Source organism: Sciurus carolinensis, chromosome 10, assembly GCF_902686445.1.
Source record: "Sciurus carolinensis chromosome 10, mSciCar1.2, whole genome shotgun sequence".
Lineage (NCBI taxonomy): Eukaryota > Metazoa > Chordata > Mammalia > Rodentia > Sciuridae > Sciurus > Sciurus carolinensis.
Window position 1 is genome coordinate 17,060,943 of NC_062222.1, and position 16,403 is coordinate 17,077,345.

Here is a 16,403-nt window from a genome sequence, read left to right on the forward strand (position 1 = left end):
CAAAGAAAAGATCGTAAGGGAGAGTCATCTGTTGTTCTTTTCCAAATGAATGCTAGACACGAGACCAGACCAAAATGCTTCATACTTGAGAAAGATGTGAATACCCATCTTACGTTCTTGCTGCACCTTGGGAACATCAAGGAATTTAATCGATATTTTGAAGAACACTAAAAATCCCTCTAAGGATAAGGAATTTAGTCCATCAATTGAATAGCATATAATAGGTGACTAACACTGGACATGATCACAAACCTCCTTTTGGTTCCTATTTTACAATTCACTTCCAGTGAACCAGTGATCTGCTCTCTTCTCAAAGCCTGTTTGAGTTGGCTTCCATGATACCTCACTCTTGTGGATCTCCTTCCTGCTCCGTCTGCTCTTTCTCAATCTCCTATAGTCTTATTTGTCCTAAATGATGGGACTCTTTAGTCTTTTGTCTTAGGTTTCTTTTTTTGTTCTCCTGTTCATTCTACACACTTCTGTAGATAATTTCATGGATTACACTGGCTCCGACTCTCTCTAGGTTTATGATCCCAAACAGTGCACCCAGTCGGGCTTCCCCGCTGAGCTCCACTAACTCCAAGGCACTCTCCTCTTGGACATTTCACGGGCAGTTAAAACTCAGCATTGAGCTTATTAGCATTTGTTACCCAAGTACGACAATCCTCACCAATGTTCCCCACCTCAGTATCCAACCTGTTACCCAAGATGAAAATGGATGCATTTTTCTGAAGTCTCCCATGTCACCAGCCCCGTGAATAAGTCCACTCTGTCAATGTACCCTGCCACTCTCCTAGCCGGGGACACTCATTTCTTACTGGCCTCTTTGCTCTGTCTTCATTCATCCACTCTCTCTCCCATCTATCCCTTGATTCACTGTTTTGTTCTCTTCCAGTGTATTCTCCATGCTCTTAAAAAAAAAAAAATGTCCTTCCTGTTTATAACCCTGCAATGATTTAATGAGTGGGTCTGGATTAAAATCCAACTGGACTCCTGATCAAATCACCTGGCTGCTGCTTGTCCTTCCAGGTTCTCTTGCTTCTCCGCTCAGAGTCTCCCAGTCCCCCACCCTTCACCTGTTATACTTCCAGTCAACTCTCCTGCAACTCCTTCAGTTACTTCAAGGTGCCAGGCTTCCTTCTGCCTCCAGGGCACCATGTGTCCTGTTCATCTCTTGGACCACATGCCTCCTCCTTTCCTCCCTTCCCTGGTTAACAGTTGCTTATTTTTCAGGTCAGATTGCAGTCAGATTGCAGGTCAGATTGTAGGAAGTCTTATTTTATATCCCTTCTCCAACCAACCAGTTCAGGAGCCTTCCCTGACCCATCCATACTGTGATGGATAGACAGGAGTAAGTTTTCCCAGGCAATCTCAACTTCCCCATAGAGCTTTTATCATACCTGAAGCTGATGACTGACATGTCTGTGTAGTGGACTGTGGTTGACTTGCTTATGCTATATCCACAGTGCCGTGCCCAGCACTTGGCTCCTTAGCAGTGGTTAATAAATAATTGCAAATTCAATGAATAAGTCTATTGTCCAATTCACAGGGACTAAAAGAAGCCAGTTGGACTCAGAGCAGGAGGCAGCGCCACTGACGCCGAGGAATGCCGACTTTTGAGACTCGACATTCCTCGTGATGGGAGTGCTGGATCTCTGACCCCAAAGGGTGTGACATCCACTTAACTTGACCCATTTAAGAAGTCCAGTTAAGAAAGGTCTTTCTAATGCTATAGTTTAGAAATTTTCACCCCAATTCACCTGTGTGCTGCCTTCTTTTTTGCCAGAAAGTGCCAGCGCACGTGACTCTGGTAACAGGGCTTGGCATAGAGTGGGTACTGGCTGAGTGACCGAGGGGGCTCCGCTGCCTTAGAAGGGGTTGAGTGGCTTTGCACAGTCAAAGGGGAAGGTAGCAGGATGCTGGGTGGGGGGAGCAGCTCTCCCACCTGCTGCTCCTACTCTTGGCAAAGCTGCTGCATTACAGAGGCTGTGGGAGAGCAGCAGGACTCCCCTGTCCCCACCCCACTGCGCCCACATGTGGAAGATCCCCACTTATGAGAAGATCAGCGTCATGATGATGTCGTCAGTTTGAGGAGCGTCACTCATGGCTGCGCACCTTCTCACAGCAGAGAACTCCACTGCGAAAGTGAGGAGAGTAGAAAGGGCTCTCAAATCAAAAGCCAGTGTAACCCTTGTTCCTGAATCTTATAGTTTTAATCACAACATCAGATGCTGTCTGCAGTCACCAGATAAAAGTTCCTGGACTCTGAAAACAGGGTCCTAACAGGGACACACTGGGAATTTGACTTCAGAGAAAATACCGATTCAATCCATCCCATTAGGTAGACACTGCTTGAAAATGATGTTATTTATGGAACAAACCAAGAAGTCGGGGTTCTGACCATAGAGACAGCAGACACTTGAATGTACGAGGTTCCAAATCCAGTGGCAAGTTCAAATATCACAGCTTCAGGGCCTGAAGGAAACGGGGCTTGGGGGACCTCCTGAAGTGATGTGAGCTTCAGAAAATAAACACTTGTCTTAAAAACGAACCTGACTCTATTTTAGAAAGCAAAGGTTCGTGATGATTCTGTTCTAGATCGTGTAATGGGTGGGGCAGGACAGAGAACCAAAGACGCTCCGTTTGTTCCCCTGTAAGACAAGGTGGCGCATCATGGAGACAGGTCTGGCTGGAAGCCCAAGTTGTACCTCCCATCAGCTGAGGGGGTGCAGCAGGAACACAGTGTCACAGATGGGGAGCAAGCTCTGGAGCCAGATGCCAGGCTCAAACCCAAGATCCCCTACACGAGAGTCAGCATACATGAATATCGGGCCACTCCTTAATGACCCATGGCTATGATATCCTCCATTAGAAAGGAAATTACATGAAGGCAGCGAGTTTTCTGTTTTATTCACTTTGGGGTCCCCAGCAGCTCATAGTGGACACTCAATAAATACCTGTTGAATGAATGAATTTTAGTAAACTCATAACACAGAGCCTCGATTTCCTTCTCTGCAAAAAGGGCTAATACCTAGCTCATGGAGTGACTGGAAGGATGATGTTAAATGAAATAATGCAGAAATAACGCAGGAAGCCTTAGCTTCACCATTTTTAAAATTCAGGGACGCAAATAGTCATAACTGCACTGAGATAGAATGCTTCCTGGATCTTTGAAATACAAATAGGTAGAATGATAATATTTCTGTTCCCTGGCTGGCAAAACCCTAATGTTTTCCAAGCATCTGGTGGAGCTTTTTAAATATGAACAACAAAAATCAAATTTGCAATTCAAGTCCAAGTGCAAACGCATTCATGTCCTAGATTGTACAACAGCGGAGGCGAGGTTGCTGAGGTTCAGATCAAATACATTTTCAGCACGCCACCTGAACGAAGCTGCCGAGCACCGCCTTTCCCCAAGGGCCTCACGTTCTCCACCGATGGCCCCTTTTAACCCAAATCTTGATATATGTTTCAGGTATCAGCGTTTTGGAACGTAAGAAAGACATCATTGAAGATGCGAGGTTATGGTTTTTCATGTTGTGTTTTGTTTTATGATGCCCCAAATAGCAGCGCAATCTTCCCATCAATTCTGTCTGTCTCATCATCCTTTGTTATATGGAAAGGTGGTCTGAGAGTCCAATTCTCTCTTTACGTCCCTCGTGGGAGACAGGAGAGAGGGGAGGAAGATAGCCAACCAGCTGTGCGTTTGAGAAGGCTGACTAACTCGCCAGCAGTCTGCTCGGTGAGCGTGAGCACGGCTACCTGTACACAGGGAAGTGTCTGCCTGAAGGACTCAGGTCCCAGTCCAGCCCAAAGACTTAGCAGGTCCCTTGTCCTTCCACCTCACCATGCTGGGAGTCTCTAGTACCACTGGGCCTTGTGGAAGAATCACAGAAACTCTTTTCTGAGCATCGCAGCTCTTTGCTCCTGAATGACCATTATTACATATAAATGTTGCGCCCTGTTAAGAGAAGCTGAGGTGCCAGCAGCCGAAGTGTGACAATATGGGCTGCTGTCATGTGTCAATGGCTCTGGAGGAAACAATCCCTCCTCCATAATGGCTCCAGCAATGGTCTCTTGTCCACGGGGTGTGGCTTGATGGCTTGTGTTTCTGTGAAGTTGTGGCGGTGGCGGCGGCTTGTGTGGCGCCCAGATCAGTAATAACAAGAATAGCTGCGCCTTTGGAGTGATCAGCGCTTTCACACCGGATCCCACTTTATCGTCCTAGCAAAACTTGGGGGCGGGCCAGGTACTGTTTTGATGGTTCTGCAGGGAAGGGGGCAGTGTTTGGGGGGGAGGTGGAAGGGGCAGGTGTGGCTGACACCCGTGACGAGGACGAGGCTGGCTAGGACTACCAGGCCTCTGGCTGGCACAGTGGAGTGCTGCTCCCAGCAGGTTCTTGAGGTGTTCCCTGGGTCAGAGTGTCCATAAGAGATCTTTTCTTTCTTTAGACTTCCAGCAGTGCTAGCTAGTTCAAAGCAACTCTCCTTGTTCTGTCCTTGATTTTGCATGAAATTGGGCACAACCACTGAGCTTGACAATAATAATTGACCATTAATAATGAAGACTCTGGGCTGGGGATATAGCTCAGTTGGTAGAGCGCTTGCCTCACAAGCACAAGGCCCTGGGTTCAATCCCCAGCACTGCCAAAAAAAAAAAAAAAAAAAAAAAGAATAATGAAGACTCTAAGATGGAAGACATTGCCAGAAACCCTCAGAGTCCCCATCTCCTACTCCTGATGATTTTTAAAGGGAGGTTTTATTAGAACCTTCTTACAGAGGAGGGACTCAAGGCAGAGCAGTGTTTTTGAGATTACCAAGAGAGGTGGCTAAACTCAGGGCCGAGGTCATAGCGCACCCTACGCCCTCATCCCAGACTGGGTCACATGCCGCCAACCCAATCCATGGTATGGGTCCTAATGCCAAGTGCAAGGATGCTCTCCAGATTGTTTTCGGGACGCATCTTCCATTCCACCCTCTCCCTGCCCCTAGCACCCAATTAAGGCTCAAGGATTATCTGGTCCTATCTTCTGTGGATTTTAGGCTCAATCCACCTCAGTGTGACCACCTCCATTCAGATCAAAACCGTTCTCTTGCAGATTTCTGCATCAGTTCCCAAGAAGACCCTGCCTGTCTGCTTCCTCCAGCACAGCCCCTGCGGTTTTCTTCTTCGGCGTGAATGGGACCCTGCCTGCTCTCCACCTTCAGCTCTTCTGCAGCCCCTACTGTCTCGGCCCCATCTGAACCTGGCACACAACTCGATCCTCACTCACTTCCAACCTCTTTGCCAGCACCAACCAGCTCCTAACATTCAGCTCTACCGTCGTGTGTGGCTGGACAATGGAATACGTTCTGAGAAATGCACCTTCTGTCCTGTTTGTTGATGCTCATCAATGACGTTGATGTTCACAGGGTGTGCTTAAACAGAAATGGCCATGAGGTCACTAGGCGATAGGATCTCATGGGACTGTGGTATATGTGGTCTACGGCGGAGGGGAATGTCATGATACATTTAGTGTCCGTACTTAACCATTTGTAGTCCCTAGGACACCCAGTGATTCTTCTCTCTCTGAGTCTTTGCACGTGTTCCCACCCACCCAGCTTCTTCGGCTGGTCATTTATCCTTCCCAGACCAGTCTAGACCTCACTTTCTATGCAGCCTCTCTTGACAGCTCCTGCCCACAGCTCCTGATCTTGGTTAGGTGACTCTCCGTGCATACTAATCCATGTCACACTATAAAACTGTTTTCCTTTTCCTTCATGAGTGAATGAATAAATGTTAAACAGAGCTCTCAAATAACCACACTGAGTTCATGTCATTGATCCTCGAAGCAGGCACTTGAAAATGTTTGGCTGTATAGTGTTTTCAGGGAAAACATACAATTTCTTTTGGTTATTTTGAAACACTGGAAACAGACCATCTCTTCCTTCATATTTTTGAAGATTTTAAGGGTCCAGGGAAACCACATTAGGAACCACTAGGGAACCCATACAGTGATTGTGAAAAAGAAAGCAGAAAGTGAAAACTGGTTTTCTTAAAGGGACACTACCAAGGTCACATGTTTTCACATGTGTGTGAGATGCTGGATCTGTTCAGAGTTGAACTTTTAATTTCCAAACGAAGCTTTTGCCCATCACACGGCACCTCCGCCTTCACCAGCTGCTGCAGACACGACTCTTTCCCAAGACTTGAAGAATCAAAGCTGTAGATGCTCTAGCTAATTCAGAGGCTCACAGAGAACATTTTGGTTACTTTGATCTGTTCTGGTCAAACTAGAAGATGATTCACTGCAATCGATTTTCACACAGTTTTCTTTTTCCCTCTACCATCAGATTCTAAGCCTGTGGACACATGGATGGATCTGATTTGCTTATTTAAGGTATTTGATGAGAATACTCAAGCGTTCTGGGTATTTCCATTAGTAGAATACGGACTGTGTGCAAAATACTTCCAGAACTGTCATCTGCTTGTAAGCACTCCTACAAAGGATTTTTAAAATTAATTTTTTCATTTGTTCTAATTAGTTATATGACAGTAGAATGCATTTATGCATTTTGATAAATCATCCATAAATGGAGTATAAATTCTCACTTTTCTGATTGTACATATTGTAGGATCACATCAGTCATTGAGGTTGATTTAGAAGTTTGATTTTCTTTAGTGATATTCAAACTTCAGTGAGACCTGAGAAACTATTAAAAATGCAGCTGTCTTGGTCCAGCCACCATAATTCCTGATTGAGTAGCTCCAGGTGGGGTCCAGACTGGGACACAGGATAGGGACATGCATCTAACGAAATTTAATAAACACCCCAGGTTCTTTTGAAACAGTTGGTCTAGGATCTGCCTGTAGACATTCTGCTCTAGGCTAATAACTATTAGATTCTGACATTTTGAAATCATTGCTTTGATTTTTTAAACATACAAATGCAAACCCAATGTCAACATAGAATGTTCCCGACTTGGGTGATACCCTGGAGCATCTCCTAAGCATGATTATGAAATAATGCTCTAGACTGGGATTTTCATGAAAATCATGAATACTTTTCATGAAAAATGTATATTTTTCAATGTTTTCTGTTTCTCTGAACACAGTAATAGTCTAGACCTTTCCTCCTTACTCATTAGCTATTAAACTCCACTCTCATTCAATGGATTGGGGAGGTGCTAGGTGCCTGTGTGCCCCAGCCACCCCACCCTGTTCCCGAGAACAAAGACCACTCCACACAGCGAGCACGTGCTATACATATGCTGCCAAAAGTTGGGTCCTTTTGTTTCAAAGAGATCTGTACGATGGACAGAGCAACACAGAAAGTAAAGAAGAACCCTTATCCCAGCTCTTGAAGCCTACACACTCCTAGTAGTATTTTAGGGACAAAACCATTCTACTATATGAATTTTTAAATTTTTATATAAATACATGAGATTACTAATGTGTCATATTGCCATGAGATCAAGTGCTTATAACTTCTGCTTACAACCATTCTGGAGTGCAGCTCCCCTGGACCTGGTCTGTGACCAGTGTTGGAGGGGGGATGCATCAATGTTGGATGATAGCCATGACTAAATGGCTAAATGGAGACTAAAAAGTCTCCATTCTGAAACGGAAAAACAGGATCACTTTCAGAGGGGCTCCACACTCTGAGCAGGCATCAGCAGTATTAGCCAAAGAGCCCCAATGGAAGACTGGGACGCTCGAGTCTCCAGCCCAGGGGAACAGGACCATTCAAAACACTTTGATGTACTTTGAGGTTATTATTAGCAATGCCCATGATCCTTTTCTAGAGTTGAACTTAAAACTACCCCCCCATCAGTCTTAGGTATACACAAGGCTGATGGTACCTCTTTTTCGAGTCTGGGACACAAGAGATGGTCATCTAATTCCAGCTGTGAGGTATTAAAGCAAGGTCAGGTTCGTTTTTAGTTTCTCTTTAACAACATTTGAAATCTTTGTGTGTGGGGCTGAATTTTTAGGTATGCTTTTATCTTTTAATTGTGTTTAAACATGTATTAAGTACCGGTGGAATGCAAGACACGTTGGGAATGGATCACAAAACATCAGGAGCAGTAAGAGACAAAGCACTTGACATTTAGAGACCCCAAGTCTTAAGACTCCCTCAAATCTCCACATTTCCAAATACATGAATGTTCATGCAGGCTTTTGACTTCCTCCCAATTGAATGAATAAATTATATCTTCATCACAAGTCACATGAATCTTGTGTACTCTCTGTATCTGAAGTTACAAGGCTTCTCGGAAGCTCCATACACGGTTTAAACTGGTGCATTAGCAAAATGATTAGCTACTTGTTAAAACCAAGACTGCTATCTCTGTAAAATACCAGGACTATGGGATTTTCAAATCTCCTCTCAAACGGGTTTCTGCAGAATGCTTTAAACTTCTAAGTTTTTATCAGAGAACTGGGTTCAGTGCTTAGTAAATATTTCCAGATATTATTGTCATATAATATTCGAATTAGCTGAGAACTTTGGCTACAAGCAGGCATCGAACTAAGTACTTTACATGTATTACCTTGATTAATCCTCATGATAACCTAGGAAGGAGGAGAAATGAGTTCAGAGAGGACAGGTCATTTGTCCCAGAGCAATCAGCAGAGCCCAACCCAGTGGTGAAATCTGTGCTCTCACCTCCTCTGCTGTTCTACATCTGATGACACCTGTCCCAATCAAACTTTGGCAACCCTTGCTTAGAAATTGTGGGGAAGTGCTTCAAAACCTGTGTCATGACGTGTCTCTGAGTGAGGTTGGCCTGATTGACAGAGGAGAGTCATGCTATTCTGCAAGGGAAGATGCTGGTCTGCCGTTCCGCATGCGCTGGGGAAGCGATGCCCGCAGGGCTCAGCAGAGCTCCCGAGCATCCAGTGGCAGCTTTAGGAAAAGCTCCCCCCACACCGGAAGTTGCCCTAGGAATTCCACAGCCTGGACCCTGACTTCTCTGTCTTTTCATACACAGAAGCCAAGGTACATTTGTTTTTAAGGACAAGAGACAGTTTCCAGAGGAATCTCTCCCAGTATCTCTTCCTAGACTCATGCATACATTTTCTATTCCAACACGCTGTGTACACGAACTGGTTACAATCCGAAATTCCTGATGGGATTTTATGTAGAGCTGTAAAGAAATGACGGGGAGGGAGTAGTTGGGGAAGAAGGGAAAACCATAGGGAGGGGAAGGGGGCAAATGGGAAGATCAGATCTTATCTGCATCATGCGTAGCTGGAGAGATACACCAGCAACTGCAGACCAAAGGACAGGCGTGGAGGACCAAGAGGGCGCTTGGACTGCTTTGTTTCCCGGGAGGAGGAAGGCAGGAAGGAGAAGCTCGGTGCCCTTCTCTCCCCTGGGCGGGAATCAAGGATATTTTCATTTTACTCTTTACTCAAATCATCCCTTCTTGTCAATGAGAAGTTCTCACTTTTGTTTTTAGTCCCTTCCAGGAGCCCAATTTCCTCCCCAGCCTGAAGTTGTGAAACAGCTCAGGCTGGGGAAGAACGCTGGGCTATTTGCATCCCAGAGTCCAGATGTGACACTGCTTTTGAATAAAATCACAGCACATGTTTACCTCCCACTGGAAACCAAAAGTACTGAAATAAGACCTCCTCCTCTATAAAAAGATCCAGTTTCCCCCAAAGAGGTCAGACCAGTCCACTGCCTCGAGTTGTCTGTAGTGTGGATGAAGCAAAATCACAGACAGCCAAGAGCTACCTCCTGGACGAGATTTCGCTCTCTCTCTCTTACACACGCACACACACACACCCATCTCAGTGAGCAAGCAAACAGCTGAGTTCTTATTTCCAGAGAGTGTTGGACTCTCAAGTCTGTATTTCACTCTATTTTGGAGTTTTTACTCCAAAGCTGAAGGCCGAGGGACTCGCCTGTCTTCCTTCACCAACTGGGGGTGACCATTATTTACACATCTTTAGCTGAACTTCGATCACAAACAGAAGACAAGGTAGAAGAGGTGTTTTCTCTCCAGGATGCGTCACCGGGGGAGGGTGAAGAGGGCCACGTGCCAGGAACGTGTCTGTACTCAAGCCAACGTGGAGGAGATTTAGCCCACGCTGAAACTTTGCAGCGGGCAGCGGTGAGCACCACGTACCTGGCCCCTCAACGGCAGAGCTCCAGAGCCTGTTGGCAGAGTTTCATCTGTGGGGAGAAGCTGCTCAGCTTCATCCCGCCAGTTGAAATTCATTTCTCAAAAGAAATGACGCTGAGGAACTGTTGTTATAGCAACAGTAAGTCATTTACACAGTCTCTTCCCCAGAACCTCACTCTGACTTCTGTGGGCAGCAATTTCAATTATGTATAGGGAGTGACCAAGGCTGAGTGACCAAGGTGGACCCTTTATTAGCCTTTGAGACCTGAAGCCCAAATCCTCTATGACCACTCTGAAGCCCAAAGACAACAAGACTTCCTTGTGTTCTGGAGAGTTCTCCAAGTCCTGAAGTTCTTATGAGCTTCATCTCCCAGGTGGGACCTGAACATGTGACCGCTGAATTTCCTGGGTGAACCAGGGACCAAACACCTCATAGCAGGAATTTCCAGTGAGGATGGTAATGGGGAATCCTGAAGGGATTTTGTTACTTGAGCGCCCCAGGACTTCACTCTTGGGGGTGTGGACTTGTCAGCACCCCATCTCACTCCAACCTCTGAAGATAACACTCAACTCCAGTGGCTCCTTTCTTGATGAAAATGTACACTTATCACTGAATCTTTATGGCAAATAACTAGCCAGAGAATTGGTGCCATGGAGAGTCCATATCTACCCTCAGGGCACACAGAGGTGGTAAAAATCTACAAGACCAGTGCTCAGAGCCACAGTTATGTGCTGACTAGTGCCCCACCCCCCTGCCATCTTCCCAGTTTACTTGTTGAAATCCTAACCTCCAATATCTCAGAATGTGACTATATTTGGAGATGAAGTCTTTAATGAGGTCATTAAGCTAAAATGAGGTCATTAGGGTGGACCCTAATCTAATATTACTGGTGTCCTTACTGGAAGAGGAGATTAGGACACAGACACTCACAGAGGGAGGCCCATGTGAGGACACAGAAAGAAGATGACCATCTGCTAGCCAAGGAGAGGTGCCTGCCTTAGTTCATTTGCGGTACTATAACAAAATGCTTGAGACTGGGTAATTTATAAAGAACAGAAATTTTATTTTTCAATAACTTCAAGATGGAGACACTGACAGGGTCAATGTTGGGTGAAGCCCTGTTCCTCACAGATGGCACCATCTAGGTGTTCTCCTGTGTAAGAACAGAAGGTAAAGGCCTAAACTAGTTTCCTTCAGTCCTTTTACTGGGCACTAATCCCATTCTTGAGGGCAAAGACCGTATGACTTAATCGCTTCTCGAAAGGCTCCATTTCAATACTATCACATTCAGATTAAGTTTCAACACATGAATTCTGGCATTCAAACCATATCAAGGTCTTAGAAGAAACCTGAGCTTGGACCTGCAGCCTCCGAGCTTGTGTAAGCCATGTATGGTACTTTGTTGTACCAGCCCCAGCAAACTAACAAACTAACTGAGTCATTTGATTTAAATTTACCTCTGTCCTCTCAGTGTCTTATATGAGTTAGGTACTTAATAACTATTTGAAATGAGTATCTTGCACAAATTTATTCATGCTTTGACTCAACTCTCTGAGCACCTACTAGGCGCTGCTTCTGCAGCAGGTACCAGGCCTCTAGTGAACGAGGGACGGTCTCTGACCTCAAGACCCTTCAGGATGAAGGGGGCAGGAAAGCAGATGAGCCAGAACAGCGCGGTCTGCACTGGGCACTGTCCTGTGGGGCCACAGAGAGCACATGCCTCTCAGCACACAGGAGGGAAGGCTCTCTGGAGGGACTAATGTGGAAACTATGACTTTTGGGACCTAGAGGAGAAGATGGTCTGGGCAGAGGGCACATGGCCTTTGGCCAGAGAAGAAAGGAGTATATTTGTAAGCAAAATCTCACGTTGTTGGCTTGAGCCAGAGTGTCAAGTGGAGTGCTGAGAAATGGGCCTGGAGAAGTAAGAGCTACATGGATCATGGAGGGCTTGCAAAGCATGGCAGGAAGCTTGGACTTGATCCAGAAAGTTCTGGGAGACAGTGGAGGAAAAATAGTTACTTGTGGTGCTAATTTCTGATTTCATACTGATAAAAAATTGGTTAAAGGTGATCATAAATGGTAAACTATTTGAAGTGATCTGTACTACTGTTTGCTAGGGCTGCATAACATAATGCCAGACTAGGTGAGCCTGGGTGTCCATCAACAAATAAAAGGTTAAAGAAAATTGTGGTATATATATACACACAAATAAAGAAAAATGAAAATATGTCACGTGCAGGAGAATGGATGGAATTTGAGAACATTAAGTAAAAGAAGCCAAACTCAGAAGGTCAAGGGTCACATGTTTTCTCTCCTATTTGGAAGCTGGAGAGGAAAAAGGAAAAGGAAGGGGAGGGGAATCTGGTGAAAATCAAAGGGAGATCAGTAGAATAGAGGAAATGGAACAGGAGGTGAGAGGAAGGAAGGGGAAAGTGGTGGGGAGGGATGTTGGCCAAATTCTCTTGTTATACTGTGTGCCGGTACAAATGCATAACAAATCCTATCATTATGTACAACTATCAAGCACCAATAACAAAATGAGGAAAGAAACCAGTACCAGACTGGGTGGCTCTTAGAGTCTGGAATGTCTTCCAAAGGCCCAGTGTTGACAGCTGGGACCTCAGCCTGTGCTGCTACGGGCCATGGAGGATCTTTAGGAGGTAAGACCTAGTGAGAGGAAGTCAGGTCACTAGGGGCATGCCCTTGAAGGGGACCCTGGCTTCTTCCTCACTTCCTCTTTGGCTTCCTGGCTGCCATGAGTTGTCAGCAACTCCTTCAACCTGCATTCCCACCATGATGTATTGTTATTGTGTTGCCTCTGGCCCAAAGCAATGGGGCCAAGTGACTGAACTGAAACCTCTGGAGCCATGAGCCAAAATAAACCTTTCATCTCTTTAAGTTGACTTGTCTCAGGTGTCTGTCACCAGGACAGGAAGCTGACTAATATAAACTTACTTCCTCATGGTTCTGGAGGCTGAAAGTCTCAGATAAAGGGGTGAGTGGGGTTGGTTTCTTCTGGGGCCTCTTTCCTGGGCTTGCAGATGGCCACGTTCTCCCTGTGTTCTCTTATCATCTGTCCTCTGGGACCTCATACTCCTGGTGTCTCTCTGTGTATCCAGAGGTCATGTTGGGTAAGAGCCCCACTTAACTACTTTATTTTGACTTAAACTGGTTCTATCTTCAAACAGTCATCTTCTGAGGTATTGAAGATTATTAATCCAGGAATTCTGAGGGTGACACAGCTCAGTGCATAACACAATCCCATATCATTCCTGCATAGCCAATGGGGCAAATGGACAAAGCCATCCTCGTCTTATAAATCAACAGGATGCAGATTTGGCCTCAAGAGAAAACTAGTTCAACAGTTGCTACTTGATACAGAGCTTAACCATGGTTTTCATCTGAAAAGAGTTTGTCTCTCACCTTCAAAACCAACTCCGTGTTCATTCCTTAACACCTTAACTGTCGGCCAAACCTCAGCAGGAAGAAGGGAGCTTGTCCTGACTTTAAGAGGCTTTGAATAGTAACTGAGTAAATAAATGTTACTTGACCATGATAACCACCTGACGTCACAGAGGCACAGAGAGGGAAAGCTGTCACACAGAAATGAGGGCCGCAGCCTAATTCAGAGGCATGATGACCAGGATTCCTGCTCCATCTGATGCCCCTTGCAATCAATCACTTTGCTTATAAAAGGTTCCAAGTTTGTCAACTTGCTGTTCAAACTGTAGTGCACTGTAAATGTACTGTAAAACTGTAGAGTCAAAAGTCTGTATTTCAAGGTTTTATCTTTCTTACCTAGCCATCCAGACATTATTTATGCAGTTTCCATTAGAATGCTACAGTTAAGTTTGCATAATATCTTCCATAACTACCTACTTGAGCATGGTTATGACTCTTGAGAACTCCCCTGGGGCAGAATTATTTTTTCACCTTGGTCTCTGTTCAGAAGTACCAAAAAAAAAAAAAGAAAAGAAAAGAAAAAAAATTTTTTTTTGAACAATGGATGATGACTTTGGAGATATTTTTGGAGTTCTGTGAATGGAAAAGAAAGGAGGATTTTTACTGCAGTGAATATTTTGTTACCTTTTGTCCAATCAAATACCACACATCAAAAAGCTGAGTATAAAGGCGTTGAGTAGAGCTGTAATAGATTTCACTGAGGACTGCCCACACTGCCAGATGTAGCCAAATGAGGTCTGCATTCACATGGTTATCAGCATTTAAAAATACCCTGCGTGCACACAACACAAAATGTCAGGAACTTGAAAAGCCAAAAAATATGCATGTGGCGTTTTCCAAATCTCTCCAAAGCACAGCAACTAAACAAACTTAATTATGTGATCGGGCGGCAGTTACTTAACCTCTCTGGACCTCTGTTTCCTCAATTATAAAATGAGAGGGTTGAACTACATGATCTCCAAGGGTTGTTCTAGCTCCAAGAGTCTCTATTTGGACTCTGGATTCAAATCAATAGCTTACTTTCAAAATCACCCCGGAAGGCACTGTTAACTCAGATGGGCAGTTGAACTTGGCAGGCAGTTACTGAGTAACTAAGATGCTCGTTTTCCAGCAGAGAAAGAGAATTCATTACACTCTTTTGCAAAGGTTTCTTGGCTTGGGTACATTTGAAAGACAATTACACTTGAATCTTAATCGTAATTATCTTTGGGAAAAAAAATCGGAAAACCATGTGTGCAAATTACACAATTTATATAAAAGAACGTTTTATTTTTTTCTTGGCACACCTGGTGGCAGGTATTGGGCTGGGTGCAGAGGACGTGAAAGATACACCACACCCCTGATTTCAAAGAAGTGTGCAGTTTATTGCATGTTCTCATTTTTACTCCTCAGCATCTAATTGAAAATGTTCCTGTTTAGGGTAAGGCTTTCCTGAAACAGGTGACTGTGCAGCACTCTCTTCCCGCGACCCAAGCCCGGGCTGACCCACACACCTGCGCACGGCTCTTAGCTCCACCAGGGATGATTTTGAATAAATGGACTTAAATGACATGAAGAGTCTGAATGTGTCCATTTGGGTAATTAGATACTGGACCAGGTTACAAGAGAGAGCTGTGTACCTTCGAAGGGACCCACTACTGTGAGCTCACCTAGAAGAGGAAAAAGGCTTTTAGGCCTGTCTTAGGCTTGGAGTCAGGGGCCCTGGGCCCTGGAACCCCTTCTCTCCTGACCAAGCTGTGTATTCTGTGGAAATCAGTTGACCATGCTGTCATGTCATTTTTACCTCGGACAAAATAATCTCTAGCGTCCTTCATAATTTCATGATCTCTCTAGTTAATCTGGGTACAGCTGGAAGATAAACTAATTGACATTTTAGGTTTTACTTTAATATAAGTAAACAGTCTGTTTATATAGTCCTTCCTAAAATATATTACTAATTGCTAAATTTGAAAGAATAAAGGAGTCTGTGACTTTTGCTGTTTCTATATATTGTACAGCAAAACCTGGTTAATTCGCTTCCTGCTAATTTTGCCTTTCTGCTGTATCTTGGCAAAGGGCCAACCCAATATTTATCCTTATGTACAAAAAAAGAGCTTACCATGTAAAAGAATAAGCACAATAAAGATTATAGGGGGAATGCTTAACCTACTTAAGACAGAAATGAGTCTCAAGGACTCAAATTTAAATCAACAATTGGTGCATGTATTATGAATTCTTCTCATATATTAGAATGTCCCCCAAGGATGCTTATTTACTCACAGTTTGATAGTCTAGTTTGAATTGCAGTTGTTACTTTTAAATATATCACATGCCGTATATATTTATTACTATACTTCAATTCAGATTTTTCACCATTCAGGAAGCTGTTTGCCCAAATTAGTTTAAATTAGGGGGAGTCTATTGTATTCATAAAATCTTCATCTAAACAGCAGAAACGATGACTGTAACATTTGTCTTCGGTTTGTTGGAACTCTGCAGCTTAACTTCTAGTCTGAGATTCATAAAGAATGAACATGGAAGATTAATGGCCATTACTGATTTCTTACAGCTGTAACTTATCAGAATATGTATACTCTAATACTGTACCCATGGTAATTATCTCATTACTATGAAGTGTCACAGAAATGCATTATGCGAAGTGCGCGCTGAATCACATTTGCGCAATTTCTTTTTATGTTTAAGACCCAGAAGCTCCAATGGTTGGAGCTCCGCTTGGGAGTCTGGGGCTGAGCATGAGTCATGTACCTGGGCAGCAGGTCTGTGACGGCTGTGTCACCCTGACCACGCCTTTCAACTTTTCTGCACCTCAGTCCATAATTTGAAAATGG

The 16,403-nt window shown here is 44.4% G+C and overlaps 1 protein-coding gene and 1 non-coding gene across 3 annotated transcripts in view; one reads left to right on the plus strand and one right to left on the minus strand.

The window, feature by feature from the left end:
* The window catches only part of Maml3 (mastermind like transcriptional coactivator 3), a 392,807-nt gene that overhangs the window by 155,089 nt on the left and 221,315 nt on the right, over positions 1-16,403 (minus strand). The window lies entirely within an intron of this gene.
* Positions 4,577-4,649, plus strand: Trnav-cac (transfer RNA valine (anticodon CAC)). Its single transcript has one exon. It is a non-coding gene; the product is annotated as a tRNA-Val (tRNA).